Source organism: Passer domesticus, chromosome 5, assembly GCF_036417665.1.
Source record: "Passer domesticus isolate bPasDom1 chromosome 5, bPasDom1.hap1, whole genome shotgun sequence".
Classification (NCBI taxonomy): Eukaryota; Metazoa; Chordata; class Aves; order Passeriformes; family Passeridae; genus Passer; species Passer domesticus.
Window position 1 is genome coordinate 80,081,839 of NC_087478.1, and position 20,990 is coordinate 80,102,828.

The 20,990-nt window shown below is 39.5% G+C and overlaps 1 long non-coding RNA gene across 2 annotated transcripts in view; it reads left to right on the forward strand.

Annotated features, from left to right (window-relative positions):
- LOC135301129 (uncharacterized) overlaps nt 1-20,990 on the forward strand; it is a 65,699-nt gene that overhangs the window by 41,566 nt on the left and 3,143 nt on the right. The window contains exons 12-13 of one of the 2 annotated variants that reach the window (XR_010362868.1): nt 9,301-9,395; nt 20,823-20,906. This is a non-coding gene — a long non-coding RNA (uncharacterized LOC135301129). The remainder of the gene's footprint in view (nt 1-9,300; nt 9,396-20,822; nt 20,907-20,990) is intronic. The other variant, XR_010362869.1, reaches the window with a different exon arrangement.

The following is a 20,990-nucleotide window of genomic DNA, read 5'->3' on the forward strand; positions in this document are numbered from 1 at the left end:
ATTTGCCTGCATACATTTATTTGGCTGATATATTTTAACACATAGTCCTTGCTTCCCATGACAGAATTGAGATCTATAGCTGTACTGATGATACATTACTTCAAACCCAAATAAACACATAGAATCCCTATTTCTGTGTGACAGTACTCAAACAGATAAGTAACAAAAAGAGGAATGCATGTGCTCTAGAAATCCATTTATTCAGAAAGATCCCATAGCACTTACTAGATTATTAAGAGAAATCACCTGCACAACCACTTGGAGAGAGCAGTGTAGCAATGCTGCCCAGACGTCTGTGATGAGAGGAATGTCTTATCTCAGTGATTACTCCATAGATCATCAGTAACCTCAACAATCCTTGCTCTTGGTAATTGGCTGTAAATATGTTTGAGCTATAGACAATGTACAGAAGATGAAGCGTGTCAAAACCCTGATCCAAACCTCCTTGGAGTCAATATCCATTCTCTCAGCTTCCTTTATTTCACCAGGGCTGCTTGATTGCTAGAAGATAACTGTGTTGTTCAGAGCAGTGCTCTTTGGATGTGACAGGTAAACCACAGCTCAGGAATGGTTTGGTTCAAAACTACAGTGTGAAGGACCAGGCATGAGGTCTCCACAGGGGCCTGGAGAGAGCTGGAATGTCAGAGCCCTGGCTGCAGCAGAGGATGATGCTCTTGAAACAGGGATGACAGAATAAGCAAGGTCAAAGAAGTAGACAGCAATGCCTGTATGTCCACGGGGGACAGGTGGGGAGGTTGTGAAATTCTTTCTTAAAGTAAGAAAGTACAGAGGGTCTGCTGGTCATATGCATTTTAATTTTTGCCAGGATTTCTTGATATCCACTCCCAGCCAAGGGCTTGTATATACTTTGATGCTAGAAGTAGAAATTTGAGTGCCTGGAGTTCCCATGCAGTTTGAGAACTGGAGACAGGAGTTAGAAACAGATATGTAAATGAAGCCTATCACAATCTGTTTGCAAGATGTTGTTATATTCTACATAATATGGACATAAATATATGACTCACTGTGAATATATTCCGTTATCTTCCCTCTGAATCCCATTAACTGTTTTACATTAAACCCTAGGTAGTACTTGTCCTACTCCAGCACCAATTCTAACAAATCAGAAATGGTGACAGCTCTGCCTCAGTTGTACCATCCTAGTGTGAACACTGGCATATATCACAGGACTGTTAAATCATCAATGTCCCTCTGATGCTACTCTGATTTTTGAAGTCAGCACATTCTGGAGGCAGTAAAATAGTGGCAGAGCAAGATGTGGCAGGGGCCCATCTCCACTTCCCTGACTTGCAGTCTTGGCAGCATAAAATGAATTATGGCAGCTGATGGCTGCTCTCCCTCAGAGAACAGCAACCAGAGACTCACCAGCCAGGTTCCTGAGCCTCTTTTGTAGGAGGATCAGGGTTGGAGGGCAGCTTCTCCTCCACCACATCTCTGCTCACCCATCCATCCTCCTTTTACACGGTCCCTGTGTGGGATGCTGCTCCAGGCTCACTCCCTGCCTGGTTCCTCAGTCTGTAGGGATGTTTGGCAGCATATCAAGGTGTTTGGATGCCAGTGAGACAAAGTAAACAGTGCTGAAGTACTGAAGAAAATTTAAATGTGAACTCTGTGTATGGTACTCTGCTCTGTGACTGAGCAGAAGGGAATGTTGGTGGTCTAGGCAAAAAACCACAGGGAGACATTGGGGAAGGAGTCATTCTGAGAACTATGTGATGATATGTAGATGATTTTGATCAAAAAGTCCCTTAGAAATCAACATAATATGCTGCATTACAGCAATAAATTTTGTTTCTTCCAAGTAACTGTCGCAGCAAAACGAGCAGTGCTTAATTTAGCAGTGAATCAGCATTTCCTTTCTCCTCATTTTTGCCCCTTACCAGACTTCACAAGAGTTTTGTGGAAAAGAGTCAGACATTAGCAGAAAGCAAAGGCATTCATAGGTTATGCTGAAATGAACACACATTTGAACCAGCTTTATCCATCCTTGCTTTTAATGGGGCCCTGAACTCAGCAGAGGCTGTTAGGTGCTTTTGTAAAACAGATTAACAATAATACTAAAGTTCCTCCCATATCTCAGTCCTCCCAAAGAGAGAGACTTAGGCTAAGATACTTTAAAGCTCTCCTTAGGCTGTTGTGAGTTCAGTGTGAAAATACATCCGTTGCCATCTCACGTGAACATTTACAGCTCTAGAAGTGGGGGCCTTTTGCTTTCACTATGGCTTGTCAGATTATGGAACTGAGGGAACCATTGATCCCTGAAGGATAAAAATCAGTGGAAGGCTCCTTAAAAGAAAAATACAGTATATTCAAACAGCATTAGAGAAAGTCCTCTCTTTGTAGTTTGAGATCTTGAAGGTCAAGGGAAAAAAAAAATAAAAAGAGCCTGAAATAAAAGGAAAAAAAAAAAGTTTAGGCAAAGCAGCCATTGCCAAGTTAAAGTAGAAACAAAAATAAAACTTTAAAGCTTTTTCTGCTATCTGTCCTTTGTTTTTACAATGTTAGCTATTCAAAAGGAAAAAAAAAGATTAAGCTGTCTGCTTTCAAACTGCTGCATTAAGGTGTTGATAGTAAATAAAGTGTCTTATTTACTGCTGAAGAGCAAAAATGTCAAGTTCATAAAAGACCAAATGGAAACTTCAGGAAAATCATTGCTGAGGAATTCTGAATTCTGATCTAATTGAAGAAAATGCCATCATTTTGTAGTGGAAGTCAGGGCCCTGTATCTCTGTAGAAAAAAGACCAGCTTTGGAAACTTTAGCATTAAGCTACTCCCATCCTTAGTTGTAATAGGAACAAAATTTTGCAGTGGGAGCAAGTAAAACTGAAGCACCTGGATGTGATTTTCCCTGGGTGAATTACTTCCTTGCCATGCCTTGTGTTACATCCTAATAAATTCTATCTGTAAGGCAAAATTTGGCATTTCTACACCAGAGTTTGAAGGAGGCTTTGGCTGGTGGAGGCTTTCTGTGGTGGCCAGGAGCTGGAGCATGTCTCTGACACAAAGTAGTGCTCCAGGAAAAGCCAGGTCTGCTTCCAGGCATGAAATTCATCTCCTGAAGGCTCTGGTCCTGCCCCCTTGGAGAGGAATAAACCTCACCCTGGCTCCAGCCCTGGCAGGATCAGGATGGCAGCATCCCCTGGCACAGCTGGTGCCCCAGGGATCACCTGTGGGGGAGCCACTCCAGAGAAAAAGAGGAGCAAACCACTCACTGAAAACTCTGAAACTCAAGTAAGATAGGGCTTGGGGAGAAAGGAACTTAGTGAGGTTTTGCAAAAAATTCTATTAACTTCCTTCCTTGTGGTCATGATTTCAGACACTGAATGTATCTATACATCAATTAATTTCTTTATGAGTAGACTTTCAAGCAGCACCACTTTTTTATTGTTTTCTGTGGTTTTTTAAAAAAATATTGTACTCTAAGGAGGTTGTTGTTGAACAACAATAATGGGATCTGGGTTTAGTTTGGGTTTTTTCCTCTTGACAGATTCTTTTTGCCTTATTTTCAGAACCTGCTATTTTTACTGTACTGAGCTGGGAGAACACTGTACTTCAAACAAAGAGCTAAAGCACTTTTTTGTTTGTTTGTTTTTCACATGCTAACCTCTGACTTTTTCGGCCATGCTCACAATATACTCACTTTATGCCTGTCAATTTAAATGAGCCTTGTTTTAATTTTTATACCAGATGAGTTCACATTGTGGTCTTCAAAAAGGCCAGGCAGAGATTTTCCCAGAAACCCAGCATTTCCAAATAGCCTTTTCAAGTGGAATCACTTGCTGCAATTTAAATATTCAAGCCCTTTTATTTTAAAGTTAATATTGTTTATAGGAAGCAAATGCAAATAAGTGGAAAAAACCTTTTGGTATTAGGTCATTAAAAATCCATTCTTGACTTCCTGCCCACAACTACATCTTTTTTCAGACCTGTCACCCATTTCATTTAAGCACTTAGCTTTCTCCTAATGAATGAATTGGCATTTCATATTACCTTATTATCCTATAAAGCAAAATGCATACTCAATAACATTAACGGTAATTTCTCATAAAGACACATTATCGATCCGGGTGCTACCTGTAAGCATTGAAAATTGCAGCCTGCACACAGAGCTTTTCACATCTGGGCCTGAAGAATTAAAGAAAAATTAAATTTGACAGCAGTAAATTCACAGGCACAATCTAGACACCAATTTATATGCAAAATGAAATGCTTTATGAAAATTTCCTCTATTTTCTCACGGAGATTTGGGAAAAAGATTTCGCTAGATGCTTCTTTCTCTAATATCCCTCTACTTAAATATTATACTGCAGTCACTGCAGACTCCCTTTGATGTATAAATAATCAAGTTAAATTATGTGCAGCAAGGAGACTAGTGCTCTGCCATTCTTATTTTACAAAGTAATATCTACCCTAGAGGGTCAAATTTCCCTGACAAATTCTTAATTACTATGTTGCAACAGAAGCAGAATCTATTTGTGCATAAATCCCGGGCATTCCCATGTGGTAAGTAACTAATATTACCAACCATTTCACTTGGCCTGTTCACTGAACTCCATAATTAGATAATACTTTTGATGATGGTACATTTGAAGTCTTAATCCATTTAATTTTTTATGAGATTTTTTTTATTTTAATAGGGATATGTTAGTGACCGCTGCCTATTTAAAAATCATTAAAATTCTGTCCACAGCAGTAATAAAGATTAAAGATTACTAATATGGCATTCATAACCTTTCTGGTTTTCTAGAAATCTGGGGCTTAAGGTAAATGTTAAAGGTCATTTAATATGTTAGTCAGTAATTATAATCCTGGGTAATAGGTTCCTTTTCTAATTATCCTGGTATAAAAGTTCTATTGTTTGGGTCTATTCTTCTGATTTTCTTATTTGGGTTTTTTGGGGAATGAGTAATCCTGGAATTAAGTTTCTGAACATTGATGAAAGTAGGTAATGCACAATGATTAACTGGATAAAAGCCATGTGTTTGAATGCCGCATAATATCTTGCCTTGAAGTTACTTACAAAAGATGCGGCATCCCCTTCCAGGAGAAATAAAGCAGAAAGGTCACTGCAGAGATTAATACCTTTCTTTATTTTAATATCAAACATTGACAAATAAGATAAAGGCACCGTGAGCAAGCTCAGAAGAAAGTGAGAGTGGTTAAACATGAGGTGGGAGAGAATCCTGGAAAAGTCTGCGGGTCATTTCAGAGGCAGCAAAAGGAAACGTCCTCCTCAAGGCCCTGAGCTGGGAAAACCTCCAGGAATGAGTTGCATGGAGTGCAGCACACTCTGTGTGCTTTCCTGGGATGCAGCTGGGATCTGCACTTTTTGCCCTGCCAGGCAAGGGGGACTGCTAAGGCATGCAGAAGAAAAAGAAGAAAATGTTCTTTCCCTTCTGCTCACAACAACAAAAAAATCTGTGTGACTGTCATAGAAACACCTGCGTTCCATGATGTGGATATTCTGCAATGCCCTTCTTCCCTTCTCTAGAAGGGTGCGTAGTTATATGTACCCTTCTAGGTGTAGATAATGCATTAACAAAATTTAGATACCAGGACCTAAATGCTGGAGTAAGCACTTAAAAATATATTTGAGTGCGAGGTGTTTGATTTTAAATGCAATTTTAAGCTGCCTGTAAGTTAAATGTGCCCCAAAATGTGCCCCAAAATGCTGTCTTAGGTCACAGTGCCCTGCTGGACCAGCTTGGAACCTGCAAAAGGTCAAAAGGGATATAAATCCTCCTCCACACCAGATTCCTGCAAACATCTTCCTGTGGGCTGTGGGTCTCACACTATCATGAGTGTCATAATGCTCTAAATGCAGAAGGAAACATATAATGGAAAACCAGGATAAGAGTACAAAAATGTCTTTGGGAGGTGACCTACTCTTTGTAGTGTTTTTCAATTTTATCACAATACAAACACATAATAGCATTAAAAAGACTCCCAGTGTCACAAACTCTTGTTTCAGCAGTAATTATGTCTCACTAGCTGGCTTTGGGCGAGTCACTGAGGCCGTGCCTGAAGGGCATCTGCAGGTCATGATTTTTCCATGGTCACTGAGCAGCTCCTTGAACTGCAGATTTGTGCTGGAGCTGATGTTCTGTGCTTTTTAAACCAAGCCTCCAACGCCTCAGCACGGGAGGAGAAAAAAATGTTGTCAAACCCATGAAAAATCTAGTCCTGGTATCTCCATTTTAAAAGGATGACAGTGATATGATCTGTTGAGGTGGTATGAAGTTAAAACGGTCAATTTTTATAAGGCATTTCCCTTTACAACAGAAAGGCAACTGCAAGTACTCCAGTTGATAAAACCACTGAAAATCAGAGCTCAAATCTTTTTTCAGCAGTCCTTTATTCCTGAAGATTTAGAAATTCACAGCTTCTTGTACTTAGAGTTATTTTGAAGGAGCTAAAAAGCAGACTGATGAATATAATTTAACTGTGATTGGTGAAATTTCAAGAATGCTAAATCAGAATTGTATATAAAACCTTGATTAAGAAATTAATCTCTTATAAGCATTCCCTTCATACTGAAGCCCAAGTGCAAAATCTGAAGCTTTCTTGCAAAGAAGCAGTAGCTGACTTAAGAAAAAGTTCAACTTCCTGATTTTATCAGTAAATCCATGTGAGCAGCCTTCTTTCAGAGCTTTTTAAAAAAATACTAGAGTGAAGAGTTTGTTAAAGTTTTAATTCTTTTACACTTTCCTGCTTGGTTTTTTAATTTTTTTGCCTTTTACCTAGCTACAGTTTCCGTACCAAACACTACCCAGAATTCATTTAGAGGAAAATAAATGCAGCAAAATCTCTGTGCTGACACACTCATAATTTATCAATTCACCAACCTCTAAAACTCATGGGCAATTCTCATGGCCACTTCTGAACTGGAGAGCCACTCAGATGCCAAATTAACAAACTCAGGTAAAATTAGTAATAGTTATGAATATTCACAGGAATGTTTGGACCAGTTTCTACCTAAAGAGGCTACTATCAAATGTTAGCTCTTTAGGGTGCATGTTTATCCAGGAACAGAGCACTGGAAAAGGAAGATGTGTATATTGTACATCACCAGATGTGGTTTAGTCACTGCAGTGACAGCCAGAGGCTGTTTGTCCCCAGGACATGCAGGGCACATCAAGGCCAGGCAGTCTGAGCCATCTCAGGGCCAGCCAGGCCTCTCCAGCCTTTCTCAAAAGTTGGAGCAGCTTCAAGACTTCACCTAACCTATATTTAGTTAAGATATTTTGCCTTCTCTTTGCTGATGCAAAATGCCTCTGCAAAGCATAAAGAAAAGAGAGATTTAGCTTATGGGATATTTGTTTTTACGGTCTTGATCTTTAGTATGCATCCTAGGAGGGTTTTCCTAAAATGTTTTCCATTATTCTGCAATGTGAGTGAAAAGGGTAGCTAGAAATTTTATATTTTTCAGTCACCTGCCCCTTAATAGAGATGGGAAGAAGAGCTGGTTTTAGAAGAGCTAATTAGATTGCACACAGTAAAATCCTTAGTAAAGCCATGAGGTTTGCATTTGGAGTCTGGGCCAGTAAATTTTCAAAACACCTTTGCTCAATTGGTAAGAATTAGATTCATATCATCCAAGTGTATGTTGCTTGTTATTTCTAAGTTTAGGGCTGTAAGTGAAGAGAGGATAGAAAGGGACAGCTGGAAACTCAGAAAAGATATAATGAAGCTAATAATTTTATATAGTCATTAATTATTTTATATAGTTTATTTTGTCAGAGTTTTAAATTCTTGGTGCAGAATGGAAGAGAGAATAACATATGGAATGTTTTAAGCTATTCTTTAGTGAAAAGCTTTTTTAATCTTAAATTTATTTTACATCTATGTGCACCTTTTAAACTTTTTTTTTCTTTAAAAAATGAAGAAAATATTCATCTAATGCATATGACCTACTGTTACGCCTACATATAAGTCTATAGAGTCTTGAGGTTGGTAAGACACAACAAGGCACAACTTAAAACCTGTCTTAAAGATCTGAGGGCTAGTTCAACAGCACAGAGCAACATAATCAGAACTATCAAAATGTGTTACCTTAAGTCACAGATTATTGCTTGAAAAAAATAATACAACAGAAAGGAACACATTCCAGTGCCCTGTAGCCATCTCAGAAAGAGGAGATGATTTTGGTACTCAAATGCACATTTTCTGTCAAAATTCACAGAGACACGTGCAGGTTGATCAGTCTTCAATCTGAGGCATTGAAACCTGAGTTCTGATTTAACACAATTTTAATAAGCAATACCTTAATATAATATTCCTGATTTAAATGTTGGATTGCCCAGAGAGGGGTAAAAAATAACAACATTTAATTAAGTGTTCAGTTTTTTTCTGCTTGAATTCCAAAATTTAAAAAAAATTCTCAGATATATTTTTATTAAGTTAATGTTTGCTTTTTCTTCTTCTCTTTTATAAAGTTCCCCTTCAAGCAACTCCTTACCTCTCAATCATCTTAACAGGCTAAATTCTGAAACTAATTGCTGTAGCTGCCTTTGGAAGGAGGAAAGCAGAGTGACACCTACCAGATACAAAAACCTCCTGCTGGTGCCTTAGAGGCTGGTGTGGCCAGGCAAGGCTGGCCCCAGCAAAAATAACTGTTAGAACTTTCCTGAGAAATGCAGAATTATGTTCCTTTAGAGACTGATTCACCTCTTGTCTGCTTTGTGAGCCCTCCTGGGCTGTGAGCACCTTTTCCTTTGAGGCAACAGCTGAAGGAATAATGCACATTATTCCTGAATTCTGGAAAAGTGGGAGGCCCTAGCAGAGAGCTGGGATTAGGGACTTGCTGCTGAAAGGTGTGGGTGTACAGAAAAGTGTGTCCTAAATGTCAGCAGGGTTTTGTGACTTGTAACAAGTCTGGTAAGAGAGGGGCACAGTGGCAACTGAGGTACAGGTGGGAATCACAGCAAGAAATGCAAGACTGGTTACATGCAGATGTCCCAGAGAAAAAAAGGAAGAGACTCAGAGAGGCATAGGATGGATTCACTGGAGTAGAGATAGTGAAGAATAATAACAAATATATATACTAATAGAATTTCTGTTAGATAACTAAGTAAACTGATTTTTTGTACCACAATAGTCAAGGGTGAGCTTGTGCTATTTTGCTAAAGTGCAATTTTGCCTACATTAAAAAAAGGCAAAGATCTGCATTTCCATTGTTTTCCACATCTAATGGAATGAAAATAGCAGAATTGCAATACTAGGCATCACTCTTGTACCACTGTAATCACCTCTGTGTTTCTGCATTTTGGTATTTAAAGACCAACAGAACTTGATCCCCTGCCACAGATTCAAGCAGATTATTCAATTCAAACAAAAAAAAGAAGAGGACAGAAGAGAAAGCCACAGTTTGGAGGTTAGTGTTCTTACCTGTACAGAGTGAATTCATAAACTCCATCCAGTTTTTTGCTGTTCTGATTGCTAATTTCACAGTAGGACACAGTCTCTGATGGCCCTGCCATATCACCCAATGCAGTGCTTTGCTGTTGGCTGCAGGGAGTGATGTTTGGAGCTCTGGAGGTTCTAGCAGTAATAAAAAACAAGTGCATCATTGGCAGTGTAGCTGTGGACAGAGCTTGCCTGGAGCCCAGGTTCCTAGGCACTGCTCAGGACAGATGACAATGACACTGAAGGCCTTGTCTTCAATCTGCAGTCCCCTGATTCTTGTTTATCCTCCTGAGAGTGGAAGTCAGAGGTGAAAGGACTGAAATCTGAAATCTTTACTTTTAAAGATGCCTTGATTACAGCTCCTGGGTATCTCATTGGGTCATTGTCTAGCTGACTTTTTTTTTTTTTTCAAGACACTTTCCTCTCTGTAAAATTGCAATGGAGCACCATAAAAATTATTTCAGTGCTATAAACCCCTACTGGAATTGTATTGTGATAAGTATTATTTGTATGCAAGGACCTGAAAAGGGGCCTGATTTGTATAATCTGGGGCTACTCTATTGTGTTTGTTTTGTTTGTGTATCTGGATCACAGCAATAAATGCAGCTTAGAGAGCAAACATTTGACAGCACATTTTGGTGCTTAAAAAACCCCACAGGTGTCTAGGTATATGCAGATGTGAAGGAATTAATGAACTTTATAAATAACAGGGAAACCTTTCTGTTCAGAAGAACTGGCATCCATATATTTAAATTTTATATATATGCATATTGCCACATTCTCTTTCAGCTAACCTTTGTGGGAGAGAAACTTCTGCTGATGTCAAAGGAGCTGGAGGACATTAGCAGCTGAGGCTGGTGGGTTTGTCTCCCCAGCACCAGGCTGGCTTCCCTCACTACTGCCAGTGACCTTGCAAACAGCTCCGACAAAGGTCGGAATGGATTCATTGATCAGCCAGGCCAAGCATATGACAGTCTGTGCCTTAATTGAATCCCAAAAGGGGGCAGACTGGGTTTTTATTACAGAGGCCAGACGATAGCACTCATTAAAAGCTCCACAGACTGTGTGGTTTACTAATTAGTTTATTATACAGACACCTTGACGATGGGCAAAGTTGTCATTTTGCCCTTTATCGCACAGGGGATGTTGTTAAAAGTTTAATCAGCTAACACTGACCAACTTAGCTTGGCAGGCTGTGGACAGTCATTACCGAGGTCACCCCTGCTGTAGCAATTCTGACAGGGTCACAGCATGAATCTCCAATAAAAAGCACGTTACATAAGGTAAGAGTGCACCTGAAAGGGAACCAGGAGAAGAGATGTGCTCAGTGGGGAGTGGGAAACAGATGGACTGTTAGGACAAGCGAAGCCTGTTACGGTTTCTCTTTGCTTACATTGTTTAACATATGCTTTTTGGAAATACGGGGAGCTCTGAGCTATTGCTGTGATATGTTCATTAGAGCACAAGGTAGCCTGAACCAAAGTGGTCTGTGAGCAGGCACTAAGTGGCTCTGCTCTTGCAAAAGCAGGGATGATTTTGCTAGTTAAGCAAAGCCTAACACCCAGGTAATGTGCAGATCCAGAGTGATAAGAGACTCGCTCTGGGAAAACTGAAGATCCAGACAGCACAGGTTTCCTTGCAATGTTGCTTTTTTTTTTCATTCCAGATTCTCCTTTCCTTCCAGAATAGACTGATGGCAGACCTCACTGCTGTCCACAGCTTCCTCAGAGGGGCAGGCACTGAACCCCTCACTCATGACCAGTGACATGACTTAAGCAAAGAGCACAAAGCTGAGTCAGGGGAGGTTTAGGCTGGATATCAGGAAAAGGTTCTTCAGCCAGAGGTACTGGAACAGGCTCCCCAGGAAAGTGGTCATGGCCAGATTTGTGACCAGATTCTTGGTCACAAGAATCTGGCAAGAGTTGGCACAAGCCTGACAGAGTTTATTGTGTGACTCTTGGGGTGTTCTGTGCAAGCCCAGGAGCTGGGCTTTGATGGCCTTTGTGAGTCCCTTCCAACTCAGGACTTCCTATGATTCTACATTCTGTGTAGTTTTGTAATGTGCCTTTAGTATCTTTATTCCCTGCAGGTGTGGGAGTGTGCTACAGCTCAGAGAAATTTTTCATAAGGTTACCTTTACTTAGTTTTACTACAGTGACATCTGGAAGTCCCAACAGTGTTCAGGGCCAGTGTTAATATCCAGTCTTCCAAAAAGAAATACCCTCTACCAGCTCTGTATCAGAACACAGAGTGTAATTAGATATGTCAGATTAAGGATGGTATAAAAAAATTGAGGAAAAATGATAAAGGTTCCTAATCTTCTCTTCAGAGTTTGTTTGGCTGAAACAACTTGATACTTTTTTCTTAGGAACCTAGTTAAAAATAAAAATATCTTGATCTGCCTGTCAATCACACCCATGAGGCAACTTCAGTCAAATCTTAGACTGGATGGGGGTCTTAGTTCCTTCAGGTCTTCTGGCAGTTGGTATTTTCTGCAATTGGTGGTAGAAGAGAATGAGTTTAAATAATTCCCTTGAGGGAAAACTGGAAAAGACAGCAGTCATCCATGTTCTTTCATCTCAGCTGGCTGGCAAATCAATCAGGCAGGGTGCCCAATGTACCAGATCAGCCATGGCACTTGCTGTCTCCTGTTGAACCAGAAAGAAACTCAGGTAGGGGACACAGAGTGGATGGAGAACACACAAAGAAGGGCTTATCTGAGGGCAGGATGGGGAAACATCATCATCTCATGGGGAAGGACTGGGGAAGTTGGAATTACACGGACAAATAAGTTTAGAGCTGATTCTTAAGAGTGGGGTGGAAAGAAAAAGGAATTTGTTGAGGCTGGTATCTGTAGAGGGTGTGGGGCCAAATTCCAGATAAAATGAGATTTTCTTAATTTCTGTACAAACAACGGAACAAATATTTTCTTTGGGTGTAGAACAGTGTGACATGAAAATAATTTTCCAGTCCTGAAGAGGATCTTACAGAAGCAAAGTAGCTGTGATCCCACACAGACTCTCCTGAGACTGAGTTTTAGTTTGCAGGGACAATATTTCCAAAAGGATTAGAAATGGCCTCCAGGCTGTGCCAGGAAAGGTTCAGTTGGACATCAGGAAGAATTTCTTCACTGAAAGAGTTGCCAGGCGTTGGATTTCTCATTTCAAACATTATTCACAATCAGCAGCTGCAATTCCAGAGTTTCAGGAAAATTTATTAGATATATGGAATATGTGATTTCCTGGGAACTGGGCAAGTATATGAGATATATTGGATTTGGTTTACTCATATTTTCGATTTTTTATTTGGACATAGACATCAGCTGAAATTACAGCTTTGGAGAGCAAAATTGAGGATTTGGTAATTGACTGCTACAGAAATTTTTGCATGGAATATCACTGCATATTTCTGAGACATGTTTTTTCCAGCCACAGTCCATTGAGAATTGCACCACACACGGAAAGAAGGTGGAAAGGTAGGAAGCCTGGTTTCACTTTGACTTTTTTTTCCGCTACAAATGTCCAGGGCATCCAGTTTGATATTCCATCCTCATGGATGGCATGAATGGGAGAGTCCAAATCAATTGTGCTCTATCCAGCATCACTGAAAGACTGTACCAGTCTTATGTAACACAAAATGTGACCTTGAAACAAACCACAGGAGCAAACTATGGTCCTGTTTGTCCTACGCCCAGGGCAAGAATTTTGTCAGACCACTTGGTTGCTTTTTTCAGCCCAGAAATCTTGGTTCCTCTGCCAAGAAAACAAGTTGTAATCTAGGGGAATTCACACACCTGAAAATCTCATGCTGTTCTGTAGCTGAGACCTGGAGATGGGCCCAGAAGGCTGGTTTCAGCATCACATTCCCAAATAAATACACACAGGCAGGTAAAGTGCAGCCTGGTGTGCCTCAGTGCATACTATTCATTTTCATTTGAACATTAGCATAAGGTGCAGTGGCAGCAGATTTGTATCTGTCATCAGATGGAGTAAAGATCAATGAGTGTGTGCTTACAGCATGTCTCGTGGTGGGGTGTGCAGCGAGGGGACCACGAGAGGAGCCAGCTCTGTGACAAAACAACAGATGCACCCCTCAATGCTGAGTGCAGGAATAGAAAAAGAGCGTCGGCCAGACCCTCAGCTTGCTTCCCCCAGCAGAGTCCCCTCACCCTCAGTTTTTACAAGCTGAGTGGGGCCTGTGCCTCTGTACAAAACAGGAATCCATTCCCATTTCTCACTCAGGAACCTGGCTGGAATATATAGCAACACCAGGGTGAGGAACGGGTCATGTACAATGGAGGTACCATTGCTAGTTAACATGTCTTGGTAGTCACCCCAGGAGTCTTCTCACAGTGACAGATTGCTCTGTTACAACTGCACAGGCAAATGCTCCATCATTAACTCACTTTAAAAAAAAGCTGCCTTAACTGTGAAACTAAAAGACTCCAACTTTCCCTTTTGCTGTAGCTCCCTCAGGCAATGAAGGAATTTGCGATGTGTGTCAATGAGACATTTGAAATCTCACACATTTAAATCGTCCCGACTTCAACAGCATTTTAAATACACTGAAACCAGCAGCATTTCTAAATTCAAACACTTACCAGTTTCCTTCCCACTAGCTTGCTCCTATGAGCCTCAAAGGCAGTAGAAAATGTTATTATGCGAACAAAGCATCTCTCTGTAACTGAATTAAATATAAATCCATTAAAAAGAGAGAGATAATATAATAATTAATACTTTGTACTACTATATTACCTTTCTATTCCAGTCTAAAGGTATTAATTCAGCCTTAGCTCACCGTTTCTTTTCCCATTTTATAAATAGAAAAATTGAGCCACAAAGGGAAAAAGTGATACAACTGAAGGCACAAGGCATAAAATCCTGGAAATCTGGTTCTCAGTGCCACCTCCACCATTCCACCAACCTTCCCCCAAGGCCAAGACACAATAGATAAATGGTACCACCAGCAGGGTTATCTGAAGGTGAGACCCAACTGCGGATCCTTAGTCCCCACATCTCAGCCTCAGAGGAGGCTCCATGGAGGGAAAACTCCGAGCGTAAATCCAGTGGTGCACAAATTCCGGTGACTCCCCTGCACCATGTGTGGTATTTCTGTGTCTACATCAAGGAAATCCCATAATCCTATCCTCCAGTCCTTCACCATGGAGTGGGTGAGGAGCTCCCATTAAGTCCAGCAGTGTGAGGCTGCAATTAAAGAGCGATTAAGAGTGGCACAATGCAGCCCACTGGAGGGATGAGCTGTGTTCTGCCTAACGCGATCAGCAAACAAACTCTTTTGAAGAGCTTAGACAGAGTGCGTTAGGAAGAGCACCCAGCACCAGGAATTACCACCCTGCCCTCACACAGACATAAATCCTGGAGATGGATAGACCTGTTTATCCTCCAGAGGGATTTTACATGGCCCTAGCAGGCTGCCCACCATGCAAAATCAGGCCTTTAATGATTGCTTGTGAGAACTCAGAGTGACAAAGCTTTTCATTAATCGTCCGTTCCTCATCGGTCTCTTAATAGATCTATAAATGAATAAATACCCCAAGGAAATCGCTACTTTAAAAAAGGAAAAAATTGGGTACCACTTTGAATATTGACAGACACAAGAGTTGCCTTTTAACTCCGGAGTCATTCAACTTTTGTTGGAGTGTTACATAAAAGCTTTTAATTTACCGAGTACCTTTTTGTGAGTCGAGGGGATCATTTGTGACTAATGAAGAGCAAAGAACATTTTAATAATAGTGACAACTGGCTTTGATATTAATATTGTCTCAAAAAAAACTCTTTTGAAGTCTCTGAGATTAGGAAAACCCTTTATATTTTATCCAACCGTGCTAATAAAATTGCCTTGCCTACATAATGCTCTCTCCAAAGCAAAAGAAATTTTCCCCCATTTAGTTCCCCACGCTATCCTGTGGATATTTTTATATGCGTTTTTTTTCTCACTTGTCCTTTTCCTGTGCACCAACATTTCTAATTTTTTTATTAGTTTTCAGAAATCATATTTAAATGTAAACCCAAGTGTAATGCTCTATTTCTTATAAGAACTTGAACACATTTTATGTCCTTAGAAATGGAAGTCTCTTTGCATGTCATAAATATTTCTTGATACTTTTTTTAGGGAGGAAGTAGGATGGTAGAGGGGCTGAATGGAAGCCTTCTTCAGGAAAGCATCAGTTTTGTAGAAATTAGGACAGCAGAAGAGAAGGAAAGCATTACTCTATTTCAGTTTTAGGGATGTTTTCCTATGAACAATGTTATATAGATATTACTTATGTATGATAGACCCTTAGATCATGAAATTTATTCAGGTGGACGTGGAGTTGACCAAAGCTAAGGGTAGGTTACTTCAGTTTTCTTTGTGAGTTTTGCATTCCTACAAACTTTATTAGATCTCAGAGGCTTGTTAAAGTCATAGTGAAACAAATGTTTCTGAAGTGATAGACACATCAATCTTTAGTCCCAAAAAAGGGGATCAGTTACAAAAGACTAACGTGAAAAAAGTATCCTTAGCAAGTGTTAAAAACAGTAGAACAAACACAGTTTCTCACTCAGTCTTTCATTTTTGAAATGAAGCCCTACTCAATTTTCCAATAGTTTTCAGAAAAGGTTACAAGTTAAAGCAATACACTTGCCTAAAACTCATGTTGAACCAGGACTGCATATGATGTATTGCAAGTCATGAATCATTTGAAGCATAAACCAGAAAAAAAATCCTTTTCTTTTTTTCTTTTTTTTTTTTTCCCTACTGCCCATGATGTATTCCCTCCAGCTCTTCCTTAATTAGGAAGTTAAGCCCAGTCATTCGTCTCCAGTTGCTTCCTCGAAGCAGAGCAGCAGTAGGGACATTAGCATAGGCTGAGCTCCAGACATTTCGCAATGTGCTCTAACCATGTTGAGGAGATTGCCATCAGTCCCCAAAATCAAAAAACAACAGACAACCCAGCAGTCAAATCAAGATGCAAGCACAAAGCAAATTTGTAATCTTATGCTGATTTAAGAAGAAATCATCCTTGATGCATCCTTGATATGTTAGCTATGGCCCAGCTTTGTTATACCCAGTGAGGAACAGAAGAGTGTGAATGTTTCAGTCATTTCTGACCAGATTAAATTCCAGTTTCCGATTTTTAGTCAGAGGAGAGGCCTCAAGCTTTGCCCCATCTTCCGAAACCTCAGGCATGTGATAAATACTTGTAATTTTCACAGGGAGAGAAGTTTGCTAGAACACAGGCCTACAGCTAATGTTTATGGACAAGTTTCCAACAAAGGGATGGCAGGCCTGGGCTGCTGACTCAGCCTTCCCTGCGTGTGTAGGGATGCTGTTTCCAGAGTAAAGACAACCGGGGAGGTTACGAGGGGCCACAGAGCCCCTGTGATCTGCAGGAGCCGCAGCACCCGCAGAGATTTCATTCACTTCTCAAAGCGGGAGGAAGAAAGAGCCTCAGCCAAAATGTGCTCAGATGAAGGAACCTTTTCTGGGAGTTTCTACAGTGCTTCCTTTGCCATGGCTGTGTGGTGACCAGAGCTGGGTGACTGTATAATGAGGCTCACCAGCTCTCTGATGGAAACTTTAGTGAAGGAGAAAGTTACTGATGAAAGCGAAGGGGGTTTTGTGTGTGGGGCTGGAGGTTTCATCTGGATTTCAATGCCTGTAAAATAAGGGACAACAGGGGAGCAGGCCACCAACCTTAACTCCCTGTGCTCTCTTCCTGAAAGTGAAGGAAGAGCATCAAAGGGAATGAGAGTGACAGACTCTCTAACTGAAAGGCATTCTGTATTCTTGCTTTAGGTCACAGCCATGCCATCACAGAGCAAAGTCTGTCTAATTTAACATTTATGAACTCCTTGTTTCCAGGGTGCAGTCTTAAGTGGGCCAGGAAACTTAGGGTGATAACACAAAGTTGCAGTCATGGTTATTTGGTTTTTACCTTTGGCAATTTTAAAACTTTCCAGATTATTATGGCTATTATGGCTTTCCAGATTACGGCTATTACAGATCTCTTCCACCCTATTCCTTAATCTCTCCTCTTCTCATCAAGCTGAAAAAGTCTTTCCAGGGCACCAGGTTTACCCCAACACTTTTACATGCCTCCTTCCTTTGTTCATAAAATATACTAAAAAATTGCAATATTCACATGAATGTAGAGGAACTATCAATGAAGTGTTTATAAATTGCTCCCACCAAATACAAAGGGGAACCTTGCCTATCTGATGTTTCTGCATGTTAAATTCACTTTTGCATAGGAATCAATAGATGAGAAAATGACAAAAGAAATGCATGTAAAATATTTATTATAATAGGTTGGGAACAACATGGCACAGAACTATAATTACTGTATTTTCTATTCAATGAAAAAAGTACAAGGGAGCTTTTACCCTATATTTTAATAATTTTACAGATCTTGAAACATGTTTTTTAAATAGCTTTTAAACTATTTCATCTTCCTGCTAATTTGATATTTCTATTTCTCAGTATACAATTTAATAGAAATATATTTTTATAGGTGGGTGCCCATATAGTATAGGAAAAATATTAAACTAAACCCCACGTCTTTGTTTGCATTGTTGGAATATGTTTTGGATAGATTCTGCTAATTTTGATTGTGCCCATGAGAACCCCTCGTTAGTTCCCTTATTAACTACCAGAATACATAAAAAATTATAAATCTGGTGTTGAATTCCCAAGGTTTTTTTCCTCCATTCTTCACTTAAAAGGAAAAAAAGTTCAGTTCTCCACCACAAAGAAATGAGATTCATATAGGCAAAGAATAAATTAGAGATTAGTTTGAAAAATAGGAACTTTTTCTATTATTTCTGGACCTGCTGAAATAATCTAGAATGGGTGAGTAGGAAAATGAGAGAATGATTGGAAATCTAGAATACAGGAAATGGGGGAATGTAGTATCTGATTTTTAAACAGGGGAGAATTGCAGATAAAGAAATTCTAGGCCAAATAGATAAGGAGCAATGCTCAACTCACCTGTAAGCAAAGGATGTAAAAGTGATAAGTAACAACTGACAGATACATCAGACTAAGCTGTCAAACCAATCACTTTTCCTTCAATGGCAGGGTAACAGCATTCATAGAATGAAGTAGTTGTGAGTCACCATCTGATTCTGACGTGATTTGAAAGATGTTACCATAAATAAAGCACGAAAATGCAAAATGGGTAAGTGTTGTATGCACATCCAGTTAGAAAAGTGAATTAAAAGGAATAAAAATTAAAAAGGAAATAAAAGGAAATTAAAAAAAAAAAAAAACCAAAACAGTTCTAAATGGGTTTTTGTTACACTGGAGCAATGCAGAAAAGGAGTCATACTTTGACCTCTCCTGGGTTTGGTATTATTCCCCATTTTTAGTAATGGAGGGTGGAATTGAGCATGTTCATTAATTTTGCTGGATTACATCAAATTGGGACAACTCTCAAGCACCCTTAAGATTAGAACTCAAACCAGTTTTAGCAAATTAGAATCACAGTCTGGAAAAACAAGAGGTGGTTAAATAATGAACAGGACAAGCAGCTATGCTTAATTTTATTCTCTCTGACCAAACTATGACTTCTGCACAGATATAAGATGAGGGAGGGCACAGTAGATTTCCCAGAAATTATTTTGGAGTTATAAGGGAAAATAATCTGTGCAAAAATTAATCATTTTAGCCACTTGTACCACCATGTATAAAAAGAAGTGTCACATATAAATCCCAACAAGTAATATTTTCAATTTTCTGGTAAAGCCCTCAACTCTGATCTCCTGTTCAAGTTACTACATTTTAAGAGATGTGAAGAAAGCAGGAGCAGTCAACAGGAAGATGACAAATATGATCAAAGACATACAGAAAAATGTCTTACAAGAAAATTTGAGAGGACTGGACTTGTTTAGTGTGAACATCAGAAAACTGAGGGGAGATGTAATAGCAGTTTTCAAATTAGTTGAATCCTGTGAAGTGAATGGCAGTAAGTGAACTTTTATTTACAGTGAAAACAGAAGGGGGAGGATGCTGTGGGGTGTTATATGGAATATCTGAGTCCCTTTCTGTCTGATTTTCCATCTCAGAAGAGGGAAAGGATTTCCTCCCCCTTTTTACCTCTGTCTTTCTAAATTAAAATTATTCCATAGATTTAAGTCCCTGAGCCTAAATCGGTATTTAGGCAAATGTTAAATGTAAGACTTGATTTTAAAAAGGCAGTCTGGTCTCTGTTCATTAGAGATTTAAGCATATGGCTAAGTTTAAGCCATTCAAATACTTTAACTATGCAAGTGATTGAAGTTGGATGCTGTTTGTTACATGTATCTGAAACTAATCTGAGTTTAGACTAATATATATGTATTTTGCCAACTTAGTTCCTCTATTACTCAGAAATTTATACATATTCAAATTGAAATTTGATGCTGATGAGCTGAGGTCTCAAATTTATGAACATCTATGTTACAGACCTTCGTTTCTTCCCATCTTTCCCTTGCTGGCTGGGGGTCTATACATCAAGAATTTGTGTTCTGACCTTATAGTTTGAAAGGTATTGAGTGCTTTAGCCTCCAGTATTGAAATCATTGGAAGTCTGCTGCTGACTCAGATGGAAGCAAGGTTAAGCCTGTAAATAGTAACATTATTGAAAATCACTTTTTTAACTGCAATTTCCTAACACCAAGGCTGGTTTTATCCAGCGTCTCCCCTAAAATCCTGTGCGAGGGCTTGTACACCCTCACAGCCATTAACAGGGGGTTGGAAATGCAGCCAGCCTTGTGTGCCCACGTTTGGGGAGGACACTCCTGAGCATGTAGCTATTAAAATAGTAATTTCTCTATTACTCTGCACTCCAGGAAGGGACTGCAGACCTTCATTTACACTGCACACCTGCAGGCTGTCACAGCTGCTGGGTTTTCTGTGAAAAACCCCACAGATACATCAATGTTGTTAATCCATTCCTCCCTCAATGAGAAGTGGGTGCAAAAAGATTGCTGCATTCCAAGCATTAGGAAATATGTGGAATGTCTGATGGCATCTGACCATAGACCATGAGGAGTTAAACTGTGCAAGTTGGGTGCATGAAGTTGTACTTAGCTCCATAAATCCCTTTTGCTAGTCAATCCCAAAGAGAACTGAGGAGAAATTTCTTGGAAGCCACTTAAAGTTAACACTTTTAATGGATAATTTTTTAATCTTTAGCTTTGTAAAACCTAATTCTAAATTACTACACATACTAAATTACAAGTGTGGGCTAAATTCTCACTCTCTATTTTGAAGTAAAAGGTAATTTTTCCATTAAAAAATCTGTAAAAAATTTATATAATATTTCCTTCTTACTTATTTGTTTTTATTTTATTTCATTTTATTTTTATGTGTCTTTCTTACGTTAATTGAAAATGATTTGTTCTTTTCCCAGCTGAGGACTGTTTTTTAAGCAAAAGCATACTGTGATGCTGTCCAACTGACATAACATGGAACCTGTCCATGGCATAAAACCACAGTATGTATTAATCAATAGTAGAAATTGTTGCTCTCTGCCATTTAAGGAAAATCAGCTTTTCTGCTGCAAATAAATACAGTGATG